This window comes from Neolamprologus multifasciatus, chromosome 23 (genome assembly GCF_963576455.1).
Source record: "Neolamprologus multifasciatus chromosome 23, fNeoMul1.2, whole genome shotgun sequence".
Classification (NCBI taxonomy): domain Eukaryota; kingdom Metazoa; phylum Chordata; class Actinopteri; order Cichliformes; family Cichlidae; genus Neolamprologus; species Neolamprologus multifasciatus.
The window spans coordinates 30,343,808-30,366,791 of record NC_140460.1 but is presented as its reverse complement, the minus strand read 5'-3'; the positions used below and the strand labels follow the sequence as shown (position 1 = coordinate 30,366,791).

The window sequence follows — 22,984 nt, the reverse complement described above, 5'->3', positions numbered from 1 at the left end:
ACCATTCCAGACCTCCCTCATATTGTTCCTCTCCAACTTCTGCTCCACCTTCCTCCTGTAGGTGTCCTTTGCTTCCCTCAGGCAGCGTTTCACCTCCCGCTGTGCTGCTTTCATCTCCTCCTTCACTTTGCTCCTGAAAGGCTTCTTCTTCATGTTGAGGACAGCTTTGACTTCCTGTGTGACCCACGGTTTGTTATTAGGGTAACACCGTACCGTCTTAGCAGGGGCGACCGTGTCCACACAAAAGTTGAGGTAGTCTGTAAGACAGTGTGTATGTAAGAGATTTATTAGACTATAAAACAATGCGCATTTTATATTTTTCATTGTTTTTCTCATATTTTAGTTAGTGTATTGAAGTCTGGGGGAATACATATGAGAATACTATAAAACCTCTAATCTTATTACAGAAGAAAGTGATACGAATGATTCATAATGTTAAATATAGAGAACATACAAATAAATTATTTCTAAAATCGAAATTATTAAAATTAGGAGATTTAGTGAAATTACGGACACTATTAATTATGTTTAAGGCTAAAAATAATATTTTGCCCTTTAAGTTACAAAGAGTATTTTTATTGTGCTCAGGGGGAGAAGATAGCAGAAGGAAATTTTATTTTAAGCATCAGTTAGCTAGGACTACACAAAGATTAATGAGTCCAACGGTTAGGGGTATACGACTGTGGAACTCACTTCGTTATAATTTATAATTTTTGCTCCTTTTCACACATGGTTGTAGTGCTTTTTGATAGAAAGTGTGGTTGGTTTGTTTGAATTGTTGTACCAAGTGTGAAATAAATAAATAAATAAAATAAAATAAGTAACTCACCCGTGACATTCAGTGAAGCTGTAAAGTCACCCAACTCTAAAGAGTGGAAAGCAGCTATGGATGAGGAAATGCAATCCTTAAAAGAGAACAACACCTTTACCCTAACAAGCTTACCTGAGGGAAAGAAAGCAGTGGGGGGGTAGATGGGTATATGTGAAGAAAAACAGTGGTGATGGATCAGAAAAATATAAAGCACGGTACGTAGCTAAAGGTTACAACCAGTGTTTTGGGATAGACTATGATAAAACTTTTTCTCCGACTGCTAACCTGACTAGCATAAGAGTGTTGATGCAGTGTGCGATACAAGAAAACCTGATTTTGCATCAGATGAATGTAAAAACTGCATACTTGCATGCACCAATAGATTTTGAAGTTTATGTTGAGCAGCCAGAAGGCTATGAAATAAAAGGAAAAACAGATGAGAAACTGGTCTATAAGCTGGAAAAGTCACTTTATGGGCTTAAACAGTCAGGCCGAAACTGGAACAGGACATTACATGACTATTTGATAGAGAACGGTTTCATGTCCTGTAGATCATTGTGTTTACACAAGGAAAACAAGAAAAGACAAAGTGATCATGATCATATCGGTTGATGATATTATTATTGCAGGCAGTGATGAAAGGGTTTTGAAAACTGTGAAGGGAATGCTAACTGCAAGGTTCAAAATGAAAGATATGGGGAAACTCAAACATTTTCTTGGTATTGATTTGAGCAAACCAAAGACTGTGTAAAATGTCACAAGAGAGATATGTAGAAAACATACTGGAAGATTTCAAATGCAAGACTGTAAACCAAGATCAACTCCTTGTGAACAAAAGTTGAACTACAATGATGATGTTGAGAAAATGAACAATGTCAGAATGTACAGAGAGGCAGTAGGTAGCCTTATTTACTTGACCTCTTGCACACGACCAGATTTGTGTTTTGTTGTAAGTAAGCTGTCACAGCACTTCAAAGAACCAGCTGTGGAATATTGGACTACTGTGAAACATGGTATTTGAAACAATCAAAAGACAAGACATTATGCTACAGGAAAAGTGACAAAGATTTGAGAGTATAAGGTCACAGTGACTCAGACTGGGCTGCAGATGTGACTGACAGGAGGAGTACTACAGGTTACTGCATAAGCCTGAATGAAGAAGGTCATTTGGTGGCATGGCAAACAAAAAAGCAGCCAACTGTTGCCTTGTCAACTTGTGAAGCAGAGTACATAATGTCGGATTATAATATTATTTTATGCCATGTTAGACCCCTAATTAAAGATTGTGAATTATTATGTAGTTTTAGTTTGCATTATTCTCCTGAATTAGAAGAAGGTGATAACTATTACATTTGGTAAACTGATTTGCATTATATTAGACTGATGATTTATTGTGAATGAATGATATTGTTTTATGATGCATTATACTGCTGAGTTATAAGAAATACTGTTTGCAGAAAGTCATCGCCTTATTTGCCTGGTTAGAAGAGAACAGAGCATACTGCCCCATCTCAGCAGGAGCAGATAAACAGGGAGCCAAGGTCGTAGCTTAGGCGCTGTGTGTGAGAAAGAATGTGAATGTTTAGGCTTTTATGATTAGGTGGGGGCTACTAGAGGCTATAAGAGTTTGATCAAGGCTCCACCATTTTGAGATCTGATGCTGTCTGCTGTATGGTGTCCATCTCCCACGCGTGTGTTCATTAAATCATCGTTTGACTTGACCTGGCCGGACCAATGTGGTTATTTTTTGGTTTTCCTCTTGTATCCATCCCCAATATTTGAATCCGTAACAGTTTTGGGGGCTCGTCCTGTGGTATTGGGGTGGAAGTTTTGGAGCTTGGACGGTCCGAGGTGGTCAGATGGGCAGACATTATCCGGCAATCGAACTGAGTGGACAGGCGCCTTTATAAAAGAGGTAGGCACAGGCCTGTTGATTTTATCCGAAGTGTGCTGAATTGGACGAAAAAATTAAATGTCTATTCAGTAAAAGTTACCAGTGAGTGTCTGTTTTGATTTTGATGAAAAAAATCTCATGAGAATTGAAGCTGAAGTAATGATAATAAATAGCAGTTGGACTGCTGAGAGAATTTAGTTGGATAGGGAATTGGTTATTTAGTGGGTTAAAGTCCCCATTGGTCATGGTTGGACCGGCCTCAGTTATACTCTTGTATAACACTTAGTGTGTTGACTGTTGTTTCAAATTATTATAAATTTTTTAAGAACGACAGTTGGACTGTTAAGAGGCGCATAGCCCGGAGGTTACGCTCCCTCCTGGCCGCGGACGCGCGACCTTGACCTGTCGGCGAACAGGGTTAGTTCAGTTTGGCTTGACTGTGGGGTACAGGGCATCCTGGAATAAGCTAGGAGTTAGAGTCTCCTTACCGTTTGGAACGGTATCTGCACTTTTTTGGGCAGCAAAGGTTGGACCTTGGGTGTTGGACACTTTTAAATTGAGTTAGGGACTTTAGAGATGAGGCCAGAAGCTGTTGGACAGATACTGGTTAATTGATTACAAAAAAGTTGGACTTTCTTTGGTTGGACCCGTTAACTTACAGTAAATTTGTCAAAATTGTGTAGGCGCTAAAACTTTCAGGCCTGAGAGTGATTGTAAATATAAGACGTCTTTGTAATATAATAGAGAGTTGAGTGTGAAACCAGGCTGTGTGTGACGACAGCGCGCTATTTTTAGACAGTGTGTGAACATGTAATTGAGGTGGCTGCTGTGAAGCCCACAGAGGACTTCCTGTTTAGCGTGTTATTGAGTTTTATAAGTATGATTTGCAAACAATGATACATGCCTGTAATTAAAATGCTGATTTTGCTGATTATAATATTACAAATAAAGTTTTGAATGACTACGGTGAATGTTTGATGTTTGGCTGGGTTTTGATATAGGAGAGACGGCGTTGCAGCTGCTGGGGGTGAGTGACCGGAAATTTGCATGCCCATAAAAGGCAACTGCCTGACTGTGTGAACTATGCACCAAGAGAGAGAGTAAAATCTAGGCAGATGAACCAAATGGATGTTTTAAGAAAAATAGTAAATGAATGTTTTAGTCTCTTAATACAGGTGGATTTCTCTCAACCTGGAGACCTGAGTACAGCAGCAAAAGGATAGACTAACAAAATTGGGACGACACACAGGCCAAGCTCTGGCTCAAAATTTTACAGCTTGACCTCTCACTTTGTCCCCACCCGAAAAAGAAGCTTAAAGGACATCTTCTCCTCCAGTTATCGGTTACCATCACTGGAAATTTTCAGGCAAGTTTTTCACTGAATTGTTTTTGGCACCATATGTCCCTGAATCTCACAAGCAAGCTCTAATTCCTGGCTGAAAACATGGAATGCTGTTATTTAAGGTGGGAAATCAAAATTTGGGAAACAAAATTAAAAACACACACAATTAGAGAAATGCCTTGTTGGAAAAAAAAAAAAAAAAAAGTTAAAATAACCCACCCACAAACGCACACACATGCAATGAAGAAACAGCTTACATTCATGAACACGTGAAGATTTTCCAGCAAGGTTAAAGCAGCGAAACGTAACATACACCTGTTGTTACATGATAAAGTTTATCTACTACTAACAAATAAACTCTCTGGGTTGCAGGACAACAACTCGACTTCAAAAAGAAAGACACTGGTATGATAAACCAGCGAGGAAACAACAAATCTAGTGGTTAAAAGAGTCAAATTGTGACATGTTTTCCTCTGATTGATTAATACGAGTGATTACTGAATGAAATAAAATTCCTTTTTTGAGTTATTAAACATGATCCTAAGAATTTTAACATGTACCTGTGTTGTCCTGTCAACTTGGTGGGTTATGAGTTGATTATATAGTGAGAAAAAACAAAAAAAAGGGGGGGGAGAAGGCTGACACAGGGCCTGGCCCCTCTCTGAATAACACAGCCAAAACAACATCATTTTCCTGTTCGTCTGTTTTTGTTTTGTTTTTGTTTTTTGTTTTTCAGCTGGACCCACAACAACAACTTGAGAATGTCAACAGTGCTGCAGGAAAGAGATCTCATGCAGCGGAGACGGAGAACGTTAAATCCAAGGCCCGTTTCACTACACGGGGGAGATTTCCAGACAGCTTCAGCTGACAGAGCTGTGACAAGACGCCTATTAAGCCCGGATGAAAAGTGAGGCCGAGCAAAAGAATGCTGACCTTAACAACTCTGCATTAAAACTGTGCAGGAGAGTGATGGACCAACACGGATGATCGGGCAGAAAAAAGGGCGTGCCAGAGACATGAGGAGTGACTGAGGTCAGGAGGCACCTCAGATTGGACAAAAGCAGCAGAAGAACATAAGCTGGAGGCACAGGTGTCGGGGTTCAGCCAGGAGCTGACCTCTGAGAAGAGCCGAACAGCAGGGCTGCAGAAGGCCGTGGAGCAAAGCAAGGAAAACATCAATAAACTTCAATTTGACGTGTACGGAAAAGACTCTGAGGTTTCTGCCCTCAGTGAGAGCTCAAGACATCAGAGCAGAAACTGAGCATGCCTCAGGAGGAGCTGGCTGCTAATCGAACCCATCAGTCAGGCTTGGAGTCCCAGATACAGGACTTGAAATCAGGCCGGAGCTTGCTGGAGCAGGAGGTTGCCAAACCTGACAAGAAGCTCCAACAGCAGGAGCAAACCCTGAAGGAGCTGCAGAAGCAAAAAGGGTCAAGTTAAGGAGGAGCTGGACAAGGAGAAGATGCAGGACACTGGAGAAAAGGACTGCCTCAATTGGGGCCAGAACCAGTATGGAGAGAACTTTGGGCAGCAGCACCAATGGACCCAAACGGACTGGAAAGGGGGAGGCAGGACCCCAGGGTACGCTTCAGGCCGTGGTTTACCCAGAATACCAGAACAGGAAAGTGATGAACACAAACACACACAAACACACACATCTACATACACTGACTCAGAAGCAAGAGAAACACACATATGAACACATATCCACTCGTTGATTGACTGAGAGATGACACACACACGCACACAAATCGAAATGCTGATTCAATTCACTGAGAAGTGATCCACACATACACACACACACACACACACATACACATGTTTGTGCAATGAAGAGTGACACACACACGCTGATGCAATGAAGAATGCTTTACTAACAAATGCTATGCTGATACACAAAATGCTGCACACAAACGTCCAAATACAGAATTTGTTACAACAACAAGAAGCCATTGATTGTTAATTGGTTAAATGCATTTCATGTCACCCAGAGGGCATTTGTGCAGATTTAGGGGACAGGGTCTAAAGCAGTTTGGTTATGAAAACAATGTCTGTGAGTGATGTCTGTTTATGGCTCAACGCCTCGACTGAATTGTTTACTGTGCTTCACACAGCCTGATAAGGAGCAGTGGTACAGAGTGAAAATGATGAATTAACGGTGTGAGCCTTATTTCGGAGCGCCACATTTTTGTGATTGAGATTTAATTGAAGGAGGAACACACTGAAAAAAAAAAAAGAAAGAAAAAAAGAAAAGGGGGCCAGCCCTTGGATTTACGTAAGCATCCCACGTGTATTTAACACAATTGCCTCAGGCTTTAAAGATCTGTACAAAATTCAACAGGAAATCATAGCTTCCCTGTATTCCCTACATTGTTGGCATGCTGGTGAGTGCTGTTGCTCCACAGTAAGAAGGTCCTGGGTGCAAGTCCACAGTCTGGCTAGTTTGCAGTGGTTTCTCTCTGGGTATTCTGGTTTCCTGCCACAGTGAAAAGTCATGCAGCTGTTAGAGCTAGGTTAATCGATGATTCTAAATTATCCGTGAATGTAAGTGTAAATGGTTGTTTGTTTCTAGGTGATAGACTGGTGACCTGTTCGGGGTGTACCCTGCCTCGTAACCTATCACTTCAGGGTTATTTCCCAGCCCTCCTGCAATCAGGATAAAGATAGGAGGATGGTAGTTGTTGTAGACCCATTCAATTTTTATGGTAACCAGAATTTAGACTTTGTTGAACCGTATGCAATATGAAGACAACATGTAGTATTTAAGGGACCAAGTTTGGATAAACGTTATTGAATAGTGTTGAAATAAAATGACAGAATTGTGAAGGATTAAAATATTCCAGGAGCTCAACTTACTCCATCTGAACATGTTTTAATCGTGTTATATGAACACAAAATGCACAGGTTTACTGAATATGAAAAGGTTGTGTTGATTTAACTCAGTTGTTTAAGTTTCTATCAAAGCAAAACATTTGTGTGTAACCAGTGTCCACTATTGAATCAAATAAGTCTAACACGTTTTTGTCAGTGCGAAAAGAAGTTACGGTACCTGTATGCTTACACAATATTGTCCTGGGATGGAGAAAAACTTTCTGGTGAAGTTTTGGTTGATTTTGGGTTTTGCTTAACACTAGGTTGATTTTATCAGTGAGGTTTGGATTGTTTTCTTTCTCTAAGAGAGAGAAAGATGGTTTTATGCTTGGACATGTTTCCAACGGGCCCCAGTATTTGTTATTATATGAGTATTTTATTGGTTACGTTTGTCTTTGCTTTTGTTACAGTGCACTGAAATAAGAACATCTGAGAGGAGTGATCCACCGGTGGTGATATTTTGGTATTTTGTGAGTTCCTGATTTAACAAATCAGCTCTTTAATCCAGGCCTGAGTGATTGAACTCTATAAAACATTCTTACTGAAAACAGTCGCAAAGTATTTTTCTCCATGATTATAATGGGCTTGGGAGAAATTCACTTATATGGGACATTGATCACATGAGAAGTCCTGAGGCTAAAAGGATTGCAGCGAGTCAATCCAGTCCAAAAAAAACAAGGAACTGTTTTCCTTTAAAATGATGACGTCATCTTGCTGGTGATGGAGGCTCGAATAGGTTGCGTGTGAGACTCCATTATCAGCAATATCTGGTATGAATGTGTGTGAATGTATGCATGTGACTGGACTGTGATGGACTGACGACTAAAAGTTTTAACTGACTTGATACTGAGACAAAAACGGTACCGACTTTAGGATTAGTAAATGTCCACAAACAATTCACCCAGCCTGTAAAAGAAGGGTGGATGTTTTGTCTCGCTTTGTTTTGTTTTTGCAGGAGTAGGAGGACAGAGACTAAAGGGGGAGGCTGTAGCTTCACATGAGTGTGAACTGCAGACTTAACCCTTTGGTTGCTAATTTTGAGTTACTGATGTTTGCATTAAGAAAATTGTGTTTTATTAGCTGTGTTTCGATTAATGTATCACATTATATTGTTGGGAATGTTAAATGCTAAAGTGAAGAGAAGCTTTGATTTCACTCATGACTGAACATGTTATTATTAACCATAGCAGGCCACTGTAAAAAAGCCAATTAATTTTGATAGAAAAAGTCAAAAAACCTCTATTGATGTCTATGAATAACAGGGGAATGATAGACTTGTCACATTCAAAATAGAGATATGTAATGACAAACACTGGTCCACGTCATTTAGGTTCTTCATTGAAATAGTCAATAATTTAGAAAAGTAGGATAGAACCGACAGGGGCATGTGCTGAGATGTGGTGCTGCACAAGAACAAGAGCAAAATAAAGAAAAATTATTGTTTAGTTTTGATAAATTCAAATTAAAATGTACCATTACACTCAGAGGATCAATATGAAATTCAATATATGCTAATTTTGTATGAAGTACATGACTGATAACTGTTCTGTCCTGAGCTTTTGTTTTTACAGCGCCCACTTGACCACACCAACAGTTTCTCGCCACCAAAAGGGGGTACTTGCAAAGAATAGGGAGGAATATCATCAGAAGTGGGAAAGGTAAGCCCCGATGGGGGTGATAACATCATTAATTTCACGTATGGTCAAATTCTTAAAACTTGACCCCTAACATGAAAAATTCTTCAAACATTTAGAGACAGAGTGGAGTTCTAGATAAACATAATGTAGCAAACCACATAAGGATGGAGCGTTGGAATCAATAAGATGGTGAAATAACACGCAGGAAAAATGTTGATCATGTTGATTATGTTGATTATGTTTATTCCAGTGTGCAGAGATTGGCTAATCTGACCAGGAAATGTTATAAATGGATTGTCGGAACAGTCAGCGTTAAAGTCACCTTTGACAGTCCAGACTAAGATGGCGTTGGACATCTTCAGGGCGGAAGAGGGTTGGTGTGACCAAGGTGTGGTTTGGCTTGTTGTATGTATATTTCATAATGATACAGCTCTGGATGGACCAGTTACCAGGGCATGGAAGGAGGACAGACTCATTAAATGAGGAGAAGGAATTTTCTGGGGTTGAAGATCCTCTGGGTGAGGGGTTGACTAAAAGCATGCATAAAATAAAAGCTGTCGTTTGTTATTTATTGGTAATAGATTGATAATTGGCCACATTCACAGTTGTATTGACTTGTTGTGGACGTAGTCTACTTCATGTTTAAGCACTCTAATTAGCAGATTGAAAATAGTGACATTAAAGGAAGAATATGCAGCACCACCCTGTCAGATGCCAGTGCCGGTGGGGCTCAGTGATGAATCAGGTGAGCTTCATGGCTGAATCAAAACATAGAGGCCCCTGCTGTGGTCAGTAAGGGGAAAAAAGGGGGTGTTTTACTGTTATTGTAGCATCAGCATTATTGTTACACCAGAATCATATAACAAGCATTGCATTGAACATTTATTGAAGCTATTGACATTATATTAATATTTCTATTACAGTGATTGTTATAACTTCATGTTAATCTTCTATTTACAGGTGTCAAAAGTAGTCAACAAGTTCATGTTGAAGTGAAGTTCATATTAATACCGGTTTTGTTTGTAGACAATTGTGAAGACGCAGGCTCTGGGCGGAGCCAAGAGTTGAACAGATCTAACATGACAATTAAATTGATTTCATTCCCTAACACAGGATAACAAGACTGGAGCAACGACACTGGATAGGAGAAAGTCTGATACTTTCTAAGATATGAGGTCACTAACCTTTTCTTTTAATTTTCTAGCTCCGTTGAATTGACACATGGGAATGTGTCAAAAAAAGGGGGGGGGGGGAGTTGAGTTTTAACATCAAACAAGGGTTATATGAACATTTTTATGACTTCATTTGTGTTTTAATAACTTGGTTGGTAAAACTTAAGCTAATAATGACCCAAAAGGTTTCCAGATTTTTTAGAGAACCCGTGAGAAGCATGAATCATTATTTCCATGTTTAAGCATTAATCATTGAAATGAACTGAATAGCGTTTAGAAGATAAAATGCCTGTGTTCACGAGAAGCTGAGTACCACACTGGAGAGGAAGCCATGGGACGGTAGGCGGAAGGAAACACATGATTTTTGTGAAAATGGGGGGGACACATGTTAGAATTAAAAATGGCTAATTTGTTTTTGATGTCTTTTATTAGAATGAGTGGTTTTAATCATTTTTATACATACCTTGCAAATGTGCTTATAATGAGTTGGCACTCGGTCTTTTGAAGGTCATAAGCTTCGTTCGGCGATAGTCTGGACTGATAAAGTGTAGGAAATGCCAGTGCAGCGGGCGAAATGCAAACACGCTTACACACACATACACTAAATTAGGATAAGTCCTTGGGACATTCTGAATGTTCTAAACCAATTCTGAACCACCAAAAGATCAGTAGATAACAACATTAGATTGTTAGAGCTGGGAAGAGAGGTGTTTTGGTTTTCTGTCTCTTACAGAGAAAGGAACAGACACCAGACGAGGCCACAGATATACGAGGATCCTTCGCAGCAGAGACAGACACGGTGACTGCGGAAACACCAACTGGGTTCAAGTGTCATGGCATCTTGGGCTCCAGCTAGTTACCTCAAAAGGATGGATCCCATAAACACAGCAATAACCATGAAGGGGTTGGGGGAAATCCAGGAACACCAGACCAACGAGGTTCGAGAGGCTCTTGGGCGAAAGGGGAACACGTTCCTGTTCCTTTTCCTGGGGAACACAGCGGTGACCCCAGAATACACAGATCATTGTTTGAAATCGGGGCAGAATAATCCCCTGATCTGTGCAACGACTGAAGGGTTGTCTAACCCCTGAGGTTGAAGGAAACAAGAGCAGAGGATCACCCGACTGGAAGACACTGGTGCCTACAGCCATAAAATAAAGGTGTTAAAAATTCATCAGGGGGAATTGTCGGATTATAATATTATTTTATGCCATGTTAGACCCCTAATTAAAGATTGTGAATTATTATGTAGTTTTAGTTTGCATTATGTTCCTGAATTAGAAGAAGGTGATAACTATTACATTTGGTAAACTGATTTGCATTATATTAGACTGCTGATTTATTGTGAGTGAATGATACTGTTTTATGATGCATTATACTGTGAGTTATAAGAAATACTGTTCACAGAAAGTCATCGCCTTATTTGTCTGGTTAGAAGAGAACAGAGCATACTGTTACATACAAACATAGGGGTATAGACTATGTTTGGGGAGTGTGATTGTGTGTACATGTCCATTTACGTTTATTCCTACGTTGGGCGAGTGCTGAGTGTTTGTATATGTGTGCATGAGGGTGGGAATGCATGTCTGTGTCTGTGTGTGCCTGTTTGTCTGTGTCTATATGTCAGGTCGGGTCTTAGACTCCACCTCTCTGGGAACTCCCAGGCCCTCCAAGTGTGGAGGCCTATCTCCCCTCACCACACTCCCTGCCGGTGACTGATGCCCTCAGGGGTCGGTGCATTGTTGGTTCTTGGTGTCCGGGGCTGGGCGCTCAGGTCATGCGCCAGCTCACTCCCGGTGGCTACTTGGCGGGGCCTGGCGCCTGCTGCTCAGTCGGGCCTCTTCCGGGGCGCGGGGGGCCCTCGGGCCTCCGGCCTCTGTGCCTGCGGCTCGGTTCACTCTGGCACAGCTGGCTGCCGGCAGAGCCGGCGGGCACGCCGGTGCAGCCCCCTCTAGTTTCTGCCCGGTGGCTACTGGGTGACCCCTCGCCTGGGTATCCTCAGCCCTTCCCATGAAGGTGGCACGGATGCCCCTCCGGTGGTCCTCCTTGGGCTCTTGCACTCTGGGGCCTCTGGATGTCTGGGGCCTGGATCTCCTCCATGCCTGCTTCATGCCCTGGGGGACAGGGCTATGGCTCTCTACATCCTCTTGCAGACCATTACATGGGGAAACCATTTGAATACAAGCGCGCCGATCCACACAGGTGTGCACATGGGTGTTCACTGTTCGTAGACTTAAATCACACCTTTCTTGGCTGCTACTTCAAAGCACATTGTGCGCTGTCTGTCCTGCGTGCTGCACAACAACATTCAATATTTAGTATTTACTGCTGTTTACACTTAGCTAGATTAATGCGATGGTGTTGTGTATAGTATGTTGCTTTGTTTTGTTTTGTTTTTTTGCTTGTTTTCTATTCTTTTTCTCTCAACAGGTGATCCCGGAGATATTTTTTTCCCCCCTTTCTCACTGTCCCTCTCCCCTTCTGTTTTTCTTTTCCTTCCTCTTTCTTTCTCCCTTTCCTATCCCTCACTCATGTCTGTCCCGTCTGTAACAACTGAAAATAAAATAAAATAAATAATAAAAACAAAGGTCGATCAAATGGACCAATACGGCAATGCTGATGATCCATTTGGCAAAATAAATCCATTGGGTATCCTTGTTGGTCTTCAGACAACAATTCTGACGGCTAAAGAACCAAATGGGACAGGCAAAAAAAAAAAAAAAAAAAAAAAAAAAAAAAAAAAGAGAACAGAGCATACTGCCCCATCTCAGCAGGAGCAGATAAACAGGGAGCCAAGGTCGTAGCTTAGGCGCTGTGTGTGAGAAAGAATGTGAATGTTTAGGCTTTTATGATAAGGTGGGGGCCACTAGAGGCTATAAGAGTTTGATCAATGCTCCACCATTTTGAGATCTGATGCTGTCTGCTGTATGGTGTCCATCTCCCACGCGTGTGTTCATTAAATCATCGTTTGACTTGACCCGGCCGGACCAGTGTGGTTATTTTGGTTTTCCTCTTGTATCCATCCCCAATATTTGAATCCGTAACAATAGCTTTGGCAGCAACAACACAAGAATGTTTGTACTTGACACAACTGTTGCAAAGCATGTATGAGCATCAAAAGGGACCACCAAAGATTTTTGAGGACAATCAAGGGACTATCGCATTGGCAAAGAATCCTGTTAACAGACAAAGGTGTAAGCATTTCCATATCAAGTATCATTTTGTAAGATCAACAGTTAATGCTGGAAATTTGATATTGGAATATTGTTCGACAGGTCTGATGGTGGCCGATGTTATGACAAAGCCAGCAACAAAGGGGAAGTTATTGAAGTTTGAGAAATATATGTTTGGAGTGTAAACAAATAGTATTGAAAAACTGTTTCTTTTGGATTCTGCTGGAAGACCCGTCTCTGCTAACAAGAACAAATGGGCAAGTGGATGAATTAATTTAAGTAAGTCTGACAAGGGCCAAGTTGAAATGGCTACACAACAGGGTCATAGCGTCTCCAAAACTGTTAGGATGCCTGGGTCGTTGACCCAGAGGTTTGAGTTTATTATATTATTTATCATTTCTAGTCTTTGGTTTCTTTGTCTGTGTTCTGTCTTATGGTTTACGTCTCGGTTCACTCTGTTGCAGTGCCTGCGTGTGAGTCTGTGTCTTTAGTTCAGTCTGTGTTGTTTCCTGTTTTATTTTGAAGGTCCATGTCTGATGTTAATGTATCTGGTTTCGCTTCCCCTGTTTGTTAGGCCTGATTTGCCCCAGCTGTGTTTCCCTCCTGTTACTCATTCCCTGATTGCTCCCTCTATGTATTTAAGCCTTGTGTTTCAGCTTGTTGGTGTTGTGATCTACCGCTATCTAGCTGTGTGCGCTGTCTGTGAAAGTGCATTTTATATTCCTAGTTTTGTTGCCCTTTGAGTTTGAAAATGTAGTGATGAGGCTGATGGAACCATTCCTAGACAAGGGCAGAAATGTTACCACGGACAATTTCTTCACATCGCTTTCACTTGCGCAAAAACTTCTTAGACGGAAAACCACCATCCTCGGCACAGTCGACAAGATTCGCAGGGAAATTCCTCAATCCGCTAGACAGACAGATTGCAATGAATTCACCACTCGGGTATGTTGCAGGTCTTTTGTGGTTCTATGTTTATGTGTTTCATTGTGTGTAAAAGGGCTATGGAAATAACAATTTCTTTTTTCTTAGGTGTTTTCAACCTCTGCTACCACGCTGACAGCGTATGCGGCCAAACGGAAGAAGAAAGTCTATATTCTTAACAGCGTGGTTTAGACTGATAACACTACCAAAAGGAAGCCAAACACTGTCACCCTCTACAACACCACAAAGTGTGGCGTGGATGTGATGGACCAGATGGTGCGGGAGTACACTGTCCGCAGAGGAACACGCCGCTGGCCAGTTGCCGTGTTCTATAACATGATTGACATGGCAGCACTGAATGCACATGTGCTGTATCAAGCATGCACCGGGACGAAGGAAAGACGGGTGGACTTCCTGGTGGAACTTGCAAGAGAGTTGGATCACTCTCATGTAGCTGGGAAGAAGGCAAGAAAAGAACAATTGCTTCGGACACAACCCTCCACACCTAGCCCTGGAAAAGGAGCCATGGGACTTCCAGTGTTAAAGCTGTTTTGAGTTACGTTCCGCCTCAGTGTCTGCACATTGGATCCTCCTGCTACCACTCCTGCCTGCTCATAACAAAAACTGCGGCTCTTCTGTGGTGTATCTAGCAAAAGTGGTCCATGGAAGAAATGATGGTGAACCAGCAATGGTATCATGAGTGGCCAACCCTCACTGATGCAGGTGAGGAGTGAAGGCTGGCCCGTGTGGTCCAGTCCAACAGACGAGCTACTTTAGCTCAAATTGCAGAGAAAGTCAATCAGTGCATCACAGTTTGTGGGATAAAGGGATTCAAAGACACAGTTGGCATATGTGAATCTCCTGCTGTTTGCCTCCAGCAACACAGCAGGAGATTCACATTTACAACATCCATTTTTTTAATGCAGAATAAATTATGAACATTGAAAGCCCTGTTCTGGAAATCATTAGCATGCGTCTCCTGTAGTTTAATGTACAAGTGCAACAGAAATTATAGTTTATCTCAGTGCGAAATCCAGTGAAAGGTAGAACTTTACTCATACTATCTATTATATGTGCAATCATAAAAAGAAGAGCTTTTATTTCCTTAAAAATGTCATGGGCAAAACCTCATTATGCATTTGACTAAAGGTACGGAGGAACTGGGAGAGCTGCCAATTTCAGCGTAAAACATACATCTTATTAAAATGACTACACTCAGAACTCGCAGATATTTTGTGTATTTAATTTTGTGGAAAGCACAAAACAGAGGTCTTAAACTTTTATTTGTATTTATTGATTTGATTATTTATTTTACATTGAATTAGATTGCACTGATGAATTCTAGTGTTTGGTCACCTTCGCTACATCTACATCTATATACTTGTTATACATGTTAATTTACTGCACAGGGTTGCTGTCTAATGGTCCTAATGTCCAAACAAATATAGCTGTGAAATGTAAATGGACTGGTTCTTATAGCCTTTCTACTCTACTTTATACTACAAGCCTCATTTACATAAGCACTTTTTTTCTGTGCTCAAATGCGTTCTAACAGTCACACTCGGGAGCAACTTAAAGTTCAGTATGGTAAATTGTAAATGGCCTGTATTTGTATAGCGCTTTACTTAGTCCCTAAGGACCCCAAAGCGCTTTACACTACATTCAGTCATTCACCTGTTCACACACTGGTGATGGCAGCTACATTTCAGCGCACTGACAGCATCTTGCCCAAGGATACTTGGCCATGCAGACTGGAGCAGCCAGCGACTGAACCACCAACCTTCTGATTAATAGAACCTCCTGGGCTACAGCCACTCCAAGTTTAAGCATTAGCCGCTGGTTTTCTAAAATCTGATCAACTTGCACTACCATAAAATGATCTAGAGAAGTAACATTATCTATTTTGTTATTCAATTCAGGGTCACAGGGGGATGTCATAACGCTAGAAAAAGGATCAAGGAACTGATTCAGGAAAACAAAGCGGTTAAAATAGGGAGAAACAGCTTTTCCTACAAGAGCAAAATCATGGCAGCAAAATGACTTTCTAAAGCTAAACAGGAGAACACAACCACTCACCAGAAGCTTTCAGCACCAGACAACTGACCCACTGACCAAATCTTCTTACCATCTTTTTTACACTTTGACTGCTGAGCAGAGTCTCCATCACACTGTCTCCACAGGAGACAAAGGGTGGGCCTTAAGGGGAGAGAGCAATGGCACGCACAACATGTTATTTCTCCAATTTATGCCTCTTTGTCTCCTCTGTCCTCTCTAATCCTGCCGGTGACCTGGAAATCAATCTCACTATGTTATACTTTAAGGAAACTAACAATGAGAACGTCTCACTTTGTCCAAAGACCATTTCCTTTCCGCTTCCTTTTGCGCCTTCCCGTCTATGTCCTGTTGGACATCAGTGAGGACAGACTTCACTATAAAATGTCTACCGTGCAAGTTCCAGTGCCACAACAAGACCACCTCAATAGTATACTTGGTGACCTCAATAGTTCTCATGATGGCTAAGGCCTCACCCTTAACCCACACCTTAGCTCATAAGTCTTCACAAACTTAAAGTAGTCCTGTTGCCTTCATTTTCAAGCTCTCAAAACCTAATATTTATTTCTTTACATTTTTACAATAATTCTGTTACTACAGATGATATGTCATCAGTGCATGCGAACACACAAAGATCTTACCTTTTTAATTTCACTTTAAGTAAAAAAAACAAAAACTAGAATATTTATAAACATTTAAGCTTCACTTTATCCTAATTCTTACAATTATGCACACAGTTATTTGTATCTAGCAAGATTAACAGTCTGTGTATCTTTCATAGACCTGGAAAATGACAGAGGGAGAGTAAAATATCAATCTAAATTATAATAGAGGCAAAACAAGTAAAAAATATTGCTGAAAGACATTTGTGATTGTTAATATTTTATTTCCTGTTTTTATAATTGAGCATTGAAACAAATAGCATGCCAACACCTCACTTAAAGTGAAATGGTAATATCTATCCTTCTGAATGAATCACACAACTATAAGAGCCTAATTTTATATATGTATAACAATAAAGATACAGAAAAAAAGGTGCAGCAAATAAAACTTTACAAATTGTGTTTTCAAACGTGTCTTATTAGGAGGAGCCAAGCTGCCCCTGGCTGCTCTGTATTTCACATGCAGTTGGCATTGCATGTGCCCATGTGATAAACAACCTTTTGTTTTCTGGTGATAATGAATAATAACCTATCACCTGCTATCTAAAGTACAGCCATTCTCCATTCATTCTTTTTCCAATGCTTATCCAGTTCTAGTTTCCAGATGCAGTAGTCTATGCAGAGATGCACAGACCTCCCTGTCCTCAGTCCCCTCCTCCAGCTCTTCTAGGAGGACACGGACACATTCCCCAGCCACCTGAGAGGCATAACCTCTCTAGCATGTTGTCAGTCAAGTTTTCTAGGCCAGAAATGCTTCATCTGCAAGTTGTCCAGGAGGCAGTCTTGTCAGATGCATGGGCCTGCTTGGATGGCGACAGGTAGAAATTGAAGCAGTTCATGTCCAATGAAAAGCTTGAAATGTACATGTAAATGTACATTTTTGAGTTATATATAAAAAGGCATTTTCCATGGAACAGGAAAGGTTGACAACTTAAAGCAGTTCTGCAGCAATAGAAGTTGATCAAGCCTTGAAAGGTGGTGCTATCAATTCCTGTCCCAACTTTTCTGTATTATTTAAATCCCCCTCTGTCTGCATAAAGCAGTGTTGGAACACAATGTGGTACCATACCTTCATGAGCATTATTTGAACAGTACTGTATTGCAAAAAGTACTGTGTTGTTATAAAAACGGGAAGAAAAAGGCAATTAACAATAGAAGAGGGACAGAGTATCATAGTACCTAAAAGACCACAGCTTTTATAGTGGTTGTTGCAAACAGGTTTTAGTGTGAAATGTAAAGAGAGAACTTGTTGCAGCAAGGAGGCCATTAGTGAGACACCACAATAGGAAAAAGAGGCTTGCCTGGAACTTGAAACACAGTCAGACTACTGAAATTTGGAATCTTGCAGGATTTTTGCACGCTGTCGAGTAGGCGAAAGGATTCTTTCACAGTGTGTGATATCAACTGTCAAACATGGAGGAGGAAGAGTGATGGCCTGGGGCTGTTTTGCGGGATCCAGGATTTGGTGATTCGTACAAAGTGAGAGGCACCCTGAACCAAAACAGATGAAAAATCACATAAGTTCAAACTATGCCAGAACTACAGTGGGGAAAAAAGGTAGAAGAGTGAAAGCAAAGCAACCTACAAGTGAAGAACTTTCTTAAGAATATTTGGTTTCCACTGTGTGGAAAAGGTGACTTTGATGAGTCAAAAATTTGTAAAACATTTTGGTTTATAAAAAGATTCCTGATTTATTTTTGTTTTGCTTCGTTGTTTCTTCTATGCTTTCCTTTCACAGTACAATGAGACATTGAACTAAAAATAACCCGAGATAGAAGTGAGCTTTATTTTTTACATTTATTATAGATGTTTTAAGGTTGTAAAAACCCCTCACTACACACTTTATACACTTTTCTCAGACAGGCATGAACACTTTTCTCTCTTGTTTAAACACTCTCAAAGTTCAAACCTTCGTAGAAAAATAAGTCCAGTATTATAGAATGAAACCAAAGGCACACGCGGTTGCCCTCGACGGTGCAAAACGTTTCATCAACATTGCTGTGTTTGTTGGGGAGAAAACTTACAAACATACAGCGCTGCTAGCAATTGAAGATTTATGTAAATTTGGCAAGCTGAATGCATTCTGTACTGTACAGGAGACACCGAACGAGACTGACTGACAGTGACACGTGTGTGTGTGTGTGTGTGTGTGTGTGTGACCAGCAGCATGCCAACATCAAAGAAAAGCACATGTTCATCTGTGATTTGTGAGTGAGAGCATCCATAAGTGTGCATATTGTAGTCATGAATGAATACGCTACGCTTCTATTAAAACTCAATTCAATTTCTTCCTTATCTTGGCAGTCACATTCTTTCTGAATACACCTGATAAAAATCACAACTATCAAAGCCACAAATCATTACCAGTGGGAATTGTTAAGTTCCAAGCACAGCAGCTGAGCTGAGGTGAATTTCCGAGGCATTCAAGTGCGAATTTAAGTTTCTGCTGGCAAGTTGTGTCTCAGCTTGCATTAAGCATAGACCCGTGTCACACTAAATAACAGAGAAAACGTTATTAGAGCCAAGGAGATGTTTTCTATAATGTTTTTCCTGCTATTTGTACTCACTTTAGTGCAGAGAAGAAAATCTTGCCATGCTTTGCCTGCTTAAATCATTTTCAGCTCTCTGTTTAAATATGCGAGTCAGTTGAAACAATCTCAGCATGAAACTGGGGAAGAAAGTCCGGTAGGATGTAAATATTCAGGACACGTTTGATTTTCATCCTGAACTAGAGTCATGTTCTGTACACTGTTGCTCAATATTAGAGCACATGTTCTGCTTGTATCAAGTCTTGCTTCTGATCTTCTGACTCATTAGAAACCAAACTGATAGTCAGTTATGAGACTTTATCATCAAACCAGAAGGACCGGGTTATGAGGCCTTGGGGATTTTCGCTGTGCTGACCCCAGTGCTAGGAAAATATCCCCATGACTAAAAACAGAGTGTGGACTGCCATTGTTGATTCGGCTGGTGCTCCATAGCAACCACCTTCCCATAACCTCATGTGATTAACTGCACCTCCAACCCGGTTGATTTCTCCTTTCAGCTCACCTTCCCAAGAGATCCTGTTCACTCCCTTTGAAATAACCCAAGATAACATTAATGATCCTTGGTCTAAAGAGTATGCTGTCTGAGAGCAAATTCTCGATCAGATATGGCCTCAGAAGAGGCCCAATAGTGAGATTAGCAAATAGCTTTTCAGTAAATGAGGAAATAATTGACCTTGCAGTGACACTGGGCTGAACAACCTGTGAGATCAGCCTTGATGCAGTTGTGACATGCCGTTGAGTGCAGGACTGATTTGCAACTATGACTAAACTGAGACGTCTGTTTCACAGACTTTGATAACAAAACATGAACTCAGCAGAAATCTCTTCTCCATGGAGAAGCATTTTTGCTTTCTCAGAATTTCCACATAACAGGTTGGTTGGATTACTTTTGTAGCACCTGCTTCCATCTTACCCTGAAAGGAAAGCCTTAAGATTTTAATCAAGGGTAGCTTTATTTTGCCAGGCTTCAAGAAGCCAAATCAAGCTGTTTCAGAACAAATACTGAGGAAATACTGCCCAGTACGTTTGCAGCTACAGGTAAGATGAGACAAACAGTTCATCCATCCTTATGTTCCTTAGGCTTGTTTGGACTTTTTTCTTGATGTTTTTTTAGTTTTTATGATATTTATTCTTTTTTTTTCTTTTTCTTTTTTACCTGAAACAGAAGTAAAATCTCTGCGAAGCACTTCTGTACTGCCATGACACATAAGTAAAGCAAGTCATTAAAGAAGTGGTGGCATTCAGTTCAAACATTCAGTCAAGCATTATGAATCTACAAAGTTAGTGGTCATACCTGATGCAAGAAAACCTAAACTTAAACTCCAGAAGAAGAAAAAGAAACTCAACAAGGGACTTGGCATCATCAGGTCAATCTGAATTTCAGATCAGGTGAGGCAGACCTTCATGTTGTCATGGTCCTGGCAGGCCTCAGGGTTGCTCCTCCTTGAAAAGAGAAAGTGGGTGAATGCACAAGCTCGCTCACTCACTCACTCTTTCTCTACTCAAAGGTGGAGTTGTGTGCCAGCTCTCCTTACTTGTTTTCCTATGTTTTGCATTTTGATTGGTTTGTCAGTTTACTGCTCTCTCCCAGATTATTGTCACCTCCATTGTCTGACCTGTCTGAAGCCAGAACGCCTTTCAATAGGTCAGTTAACACCAAGGTTATTATCGTTAACGAAAACTAACGAAATAACGAAAACTAGAAGTGAAAAAACATTTTCGTTAACGGAAATAAAAATAAAAACAAAAAAAGGAAAACTAACTAAAACTGAAATGAGTGTTCACAAAACTAACTAAAATTAACTGAATTTATAGCAAAAATGTGTTTAGTTTTCATTGATGTGTGCGTGTCATACAATAGTCAAGGGTGAAAATGAAGTGTAGTTTACAGATTTTTTTCTTGCTGTGTCTCATTATGCCAGCAGGTGGCAGCACGTTAGTCGAGTCGTCTGTGTCGCTGCTCCGTCCACGCGCAGAATCATGTCAGGAAAAGTCGGGAGCCAGAGTCCAATTTGGGATTACTTTGAATATGACTGTGTTTTGGATAAAGCAAGTGTCTTGTAGTGGAAAGAGACAAATTATGAGGGACATTTCTAAAGGGAAAAAAATCCCACAAACCTTAAAGTGCACTTGAAAAGCTCACACAAGAAGGCTAACCTAGCTTACCTTGAGGTAAGGTAAGGGAGAACACTCAACCCTCATCCCCAGAAAACAGAAGCTAACCTCAGGCAAGGCAGCGTGATGCATCCCGAGACAACAGGACGGGGATATCTACACAACTGTGTGAGTCAATTACCTTCAAAAAGTTTATCAATTCACTTGAACCAAAATTACGAACACCCGGTGCTGCGAGAGTTAATAGTCTCATTGGGGCCAAGATATACATTTTATAGTTGCCTGGTATCAATGGTTGTTCATCCGCCTTTATTTATTTATTTAAAGAACCCATAGGTGGGAATGTGAGTTGTCTGTCTCTGCGTGTTAGCCCTGCGACAGACAGGCGACCTGTCCAGGGTGCAGTATGGTAGCTGGAATATCAACATACCCAAGGATGAGCAGAATGACTGATATGATGAAACTGGGATTTTGTTACACTTAATTATTGCAAACACAACTAAAACTATAACTAAAACTAATCAAAACTAAACTGAAACTAAGGATTTTCAAAAAAATAAAAACTAAACTAAACTAGCAAACAGTTGGTAAAAACTAATTAAAACTGATATAAAATTGAAAATCTGAAGTCAAAACGAAATAAAAATAAAAACTAATGAAAATTGCAAAACTATTAAAACCCTGGTTAACACATTCATTTCTATTTAACTGAGTTTTCCTGCTGGTTGTTCCACCTGTAAGTATAAATGCTTACCTGGCTTCCCACTCTCCACCTTTCTTGAAACCCATCTGACTACCAGCTGCCCTTCCGAATGACCTGCTTAAGAAACAAGTAAGGTTTCAGAATTTAATTACCAAATCTGCAAGATCACCTTAACCTCACCTTGGCCATTGCTAACCGCTTCTTTCGTCTCGCCAGTATTACTTACCTACTCATAAATTACACCTTTTACCCATGCAATAAAATCTGTGAAACTGCAGTCAGCTTCTGATTCCTGCCTCTTGAGTCCAATTCTTGGTTAATTATGGCATTATGACATGTGAGGGAGGAGATCGCTGTTCTCAGATACTAACTCTATGACTCCCAGCACAGACAGCACCTCTCTCTTGCCAGACTGGCAATTGCAAATAACAGAACTTTAGACTATTAGACTGTTGGATCAGTTTTGTGTTAAAACACTGCAGAACAAATAGAGAACTTTAAAAAAAGAGGACATTCTCAAATCTGAACTGAGTGACGATTGAATAGAATAGAACACTGCTAATCATTGTTACGTTCACTTAAAAACTGGACCATCCGAAATCTGCATGAACAGAGCATCCACCCAACTGCAGAGCTGCTTGTAGATTCTTCAACCTAAACCACTGAGGCTTCCTACTCAGACTGCAGTCCAGGAAACAGCAGGAACAGACTGAGCAGTTCCTGAAAGCTCAAAGACACAGAGTAGAAGCCTGCTAAACAAAGGGGTGCAGGGACACCAACAGAGATTCCATTGTGAAATTTAGGAATTTTAAAGCCAAGCACTGCAACACTGAGGACCTTTATGGGAAAACAAATTATTTGAAGGAGCAGGAGCTGCAGAAAATCAACTCTTCCTACCTTTAAAAAAGAGGAGAATAGCAACATCACTGATTATGCTGCAAGAAGTTCTTCCCTGCTTGTTTTTTGCAGTTAACTTTGAAGAAAGCAAGAGAAAGAAACCTTCAAGCTCAAACTAAGATAAAGTTAGAGAAAAGGTCCAGAAAGAAGCGACTCTGACTGCTTAAATTATTATAAAATAA

The 22,984-nt window shown here is 40.6% G+C and overlaps 1 protein-coding gene across 1 annotated transcript in view; it reads left to right on the top strand.

The window, feature by feature from the left end:
* LOC146491946 (uncharacterized) overlaps positions 1-22,156 on the top strand; it is a 99,661-nt gene extending 77,505 nt beyond the window's left edge. Inside the window, exon 3 of the transcript XR_014872464.1 lies at positions 20,733-22,156. The gene's annotated coding sequence lies outside the window, so the exon portion shown is untranslated. The remainder of the gene's footprint in view (positions 1-20,732) is intronic.
* Positions 22,157-22,984: the final 828 nt, after the last annotated feature.